This window comes from Manis pentadactyla, chromosome 13, assembly GCF_030020395.1.
Source record: "Manis pentadactyla isolate mManPen7 chromosome 13, mManPen7.hap1, whole genome shotgun sequence".
Taxonomy (NCBI): Eukaryota; Metazoa; Chordata; class Mammalia; order Pholidota; family Manidae; genus Manis; species Manis pentadactyla.
In genome coordinates, this window is record NC_080031.1 from 26,069,437 (window position 1) to 26,074,021 (window position 4,585).

The following is a 4,585-nucleotide window of genomic DNA, read 5'->3' on the forward strand; positions in this document are numbered from 1 at the left end:
TCTGATAACCTGATAGCTTGTTTCTTCAAAGCCAGTTATGGAGAAGTAGAATCACTAGTGTGTTAGTGATTTCATATAAATATAAAATTGCACTTTAATCATAGGAATGATATCCTATCATCTCTGCCATCTTCTATAATGAAAAACAGTAACAGATCCTGCACACTCAATGGGAGGAGACTATACAGGACACAGATATGAAAGCCACCACAGTGTCTGTCCACAGCAAGGCCCTACATGATCTCCCCACTCACTGCTTTTCTTACTTCATCTTCTCCAGTCTCCCTCCTGCCCACTGTGCTCCAGATAGTTTGGCCTTCTTGCTGTTCCTTAATTCACAAAGCAAACTGCTGCTTCAGAGCCTTCATGCTCAGACTTCTCACTGGTTCAAAACTCTTTCTGAGGAAATAAATCTGTAAGACAGACACCTGCACTGCATATATATGTCCTCAAATGTAAGTTTATAGGGAAGGACATCCCTAACTACCCTGCGAAATACAGCAACCCCTGTGATCCTCTTTCTGTACTCCTGGAAGATATTTTATTCATAGAATATGCCACCACTTATTTATTTTTAATTTGTTTTCTATCTCCCCCACATCATCATGAGAGGACAAAATTTTTGTTTAATTGCTAGCACTGGGATCAGTATTTACTGTGCCTTTATTGAGAAAGATCTCAATAAATATGTATATAATGGATTACTGGGTTGTTCCTCTGCTTTCTGAGTAGGACTGAACTGGACCAAAAGAAGGATGTCATTTCCGAGAGAGAAGAGTGTTTCAAAAAATATCTATAGTACAGAAAAAACAAACAAACAAACTACTTTTGGTTATTTGATATTTCTTTTCCTTGTGTGTTAACTTGATCAGTGCATTTCACGTTTGGTATCTTTAAGCCGACTTACGCACTGTGCATTTAATCGAGCAGTAAGAGCCATGCTGGAAGGCACACAGGAAAGCTGTGGCTCCCTGTAGAAATCTAAAAAGGCTCACAAAACTTTTTAGGGGGACTTGCACAAGATCAGTATTCAACAAATCTTCACTGAAATAAATAGGGCCTAAGCTAACCTGTTATTTGTGGCTCTGCTCTCTGTGTAGCTCTACTGTCTGTGATCTTCGGTCAGGGAGAAATGATACAAAATGGCCATATGGAACTGTGGACTATTCTTACCTTTTATTATATTATTAAACCACAGTTAGTAATATAAACCATTATCTCAAAAGTGTTGCTACTTATATTTTTGCTAATTAACTTCAGTGCGATTCAAATGCACTTTGTTAGTCTTGCAGACTTGCGTTTACAGTAGTTTATTTCATTTTCATGAAAATTCCATAGTTCCTGAAAAGACACCATCAAATATACCTATGCAAATATACACATCCAAACTAAATAAGACTTGGGATTCCAGAGGGAAGGAATATTATGCTAATGAGACCAACAGAATTCAATGTGTGCCTTGGCAATAATAAGGAATCCTGAGAGAAATAATTGGGATCAAGGTTATGAATATAGAGGAGATTAAATCAAAGTACAAATGCATGACGGGTCAAGATATTAGCATATGCTGGCAAAATATATTTCCTGAAGAAAATGAAGGTCTGTATCCATATTAAAATTACCCATATAAAGGAATATAATAATACTAGAAAGGAGACATGATTATAAATTTGATTTAATTATAGGTTATATTGGAGCTAACTTGCCATATGAAGAAAAGGGATGAGGGCTACATTTTTTAAAGATAATCAAGAAAGGGAGAAAAGCAATTAACATTAGAATAATTACAGCACAATCTTCTGATAATAGGGTTACTATAAGTAATCAGTAAGACCCCTAATGTTCTGTTTATTTTAGCATACTTCTCAAAAATTGGCTTTAATGGAATCTAGTAAACCATTTAAATCTGTTCCATGTGGGAAAAAAAATCATCTAAACTAAATGTTTAAAAGTTATCACCTTGGGAAAGACTGTCATAAGCTATGGAGGAATTTTAAATCACTTCAAAATTTTGAAGGGAGATCTGGCTGTACCGATTCAAATCTTTTGTGCACATACCCTTAATCCAGCAGTTGTACTTCTATTACAAATTTCCAAGAAGAAACTTAATAAAGAGTGAGAAGAAGTGATATATTCCATGTTGTTTAATCATAGCACTGATTATAATAGGAAGACAGTAAAGCTAAAATCCACCTAACTGATCAATTTGGAAAAGATTAGAATAAAATATACCTACAAATTGTGAAATACTATGCAATATTTTATGAAATAAGATAAAACTCAATGTGCTAAAATGGAAATATCTTTTTTTAATGTGGTAATAACAAAGTATAATATAATTAGTATAATAAAATCACATTTGAACGTATTTAAATGTATGTGCATATATTTTAAGATTTATATGTAGCATATATAATTTTTGAGATTTATATATTATACATAGTACACTTATACATTGTACATATATAATGCATATAAATCTTAAAATACATATGTATGCACATAGAAAGAGCCAGAAGAGACATCTTAAACTCCTTGATTCTTAAATTCCTTGTAAAATCTTAAATTCCTTGATCAAATACTTCTGCGACAATAGAAAACATTTTACTCTTTTTGTCTCAGATCTTCATTTGTAATATAAAATGAAAAATTTAATATAAAATAAAACTAGAATAATATTTACCTAAAGGGTTATTTTGAAGATTAAATAAATCAGTGCATGTATATTTGTAGAACATTGCCTGTAATATTATGTTAATAAGAATCAGTCATCATCATCATCACCATCACCAGCCTCATCTTTATCATTATCATCATTTTGATGTGTGTCTGAGACTAGTGGTTTAATATTTAAAATATTAAGTGGTAAACATATTTTAAAACAAAATATAAACCAGAAAATTAAAATGCTCTTGAAATGTATTTTTTATGTATATTAGTTTGTTAGGGCTCCTGTAACCAAGTACCACACACTGAGTGGTGTTTCAACAATATAAATTTATTTTCTCACAATTCTTTAGATTACAAGCCTGAGATCAAAGTGTTGGCAGGTTCCTTCTAAGAGCCACCGGGGAAAAACTTGTTCCAGGGCTCTCTCCTGGGTTTGTGGATTGGCATCATCTCCCTCTTGTCAATGTCCTCATATCATTTTCCCTTTGTATGTGTCTGTGTCTATGTCCAAATCTCCTCTTCCTAAGAGGACATGGGTCATATTGGATGAACGCCAGTCTGATGACTTCATTTTACTTTAATTACCACTGTAAAGACTTCATCTCCAAATAAGGTCATATTCTAATGTGGGGTTAGGACTTCAACATATGAATACTGGTACTTAGAAAGGAGCACAATTAAGCCCATAAGAGTATGCTAAATGATAAATCCTCTTTTGGTCGTATTTTTTTATTATTATAACCCTGAGAAATGGTGTTCACAAAATGAAGAAGGAAGGGAATTTTACTTATCTTTGGAATTTAAGAATTTAGCTCCATCTATTCATATAGTGGGGGATCAGTGAATTTATGTTTTTGCAATAGTCGGGGAAGAGTATCATATTGAAAATAAACTTTTCTGTTTTTAAGAAGAGCAAAACCAGATTTCCTTTATTCTCATTAGAAGACTAACATTTGTAAATTTTGAGTGATGTTCCCTCACTCTTACTCAAGAATGATGAATAGGCCTTTTGTGTTTATAAAGTTGAAACCTTTCTATTCCTAAGGATGGCATAGTGTGTTTGTGCGTGTATGTATGTGAGTGTATGTTTCTAATAAAAATACTCCTTATAGGTGTGATGGCCATATGTACTGTTAGTCAGAGAATATTAAATTATACCTGTTAACCTAGATAATGATTAACAGGACGATTTTTCACTCTCAGAAATGTACTGGTTAGGACAAATAATTATAGAGTCATCCAAATTTATAGACAACCAAACCATATTATCTTAGAAATTGAGGTAAATAGTTGTTTATATGTCAAGGGGTGAAAAATAATGTAAAAAAATTTTGTGTTCTAAGACACTGAAGAACCTTAAGTACCTCTGACTTAGAAATTTGATTACAACTTGTGAGTTGAGTATCTTTGTGAAGAATCATCTGGATCTGATCCTGGTTCTGTGGCCAGGCAGGCAGTTTGGGGAAGTCTCTCCCTGCACACTAGGTGAGACTTCAGCCCAGACAAGCAGGGAGGGCACTTGACTCTGATCTGGAAAGAATTCTTGATCAGGTGGCACAAGTGCCAGCAAGAAAGGAATTCATTAAAGCAAGAGCAGAAGTGAACGTTAGCGGCTGTTCTGGCAGTAGAGGGCAGGGAAGAACAGAGGGAGAAAAGGGAAGCTCATTGAACTCCTGCTCAACATAGGGCAGATCCCCTGCCAACTCCTAAAGCCAGGGTCACCTGGTATCTAGTGTCTGCTTTATCTGCATGACATGGAAATTATATTCCTACCATCCCAGAATTTTGGGGGAGCCACAGGGAACTGGATAGAGTGAGATTTAAGTTATGAGAACTTTCACTTTCCTATGTGGCCTGAAATAAAACAGGGAGAGTTAAAAGGACTGAATTAAAACTAGGAAGCTGAATGAAATAG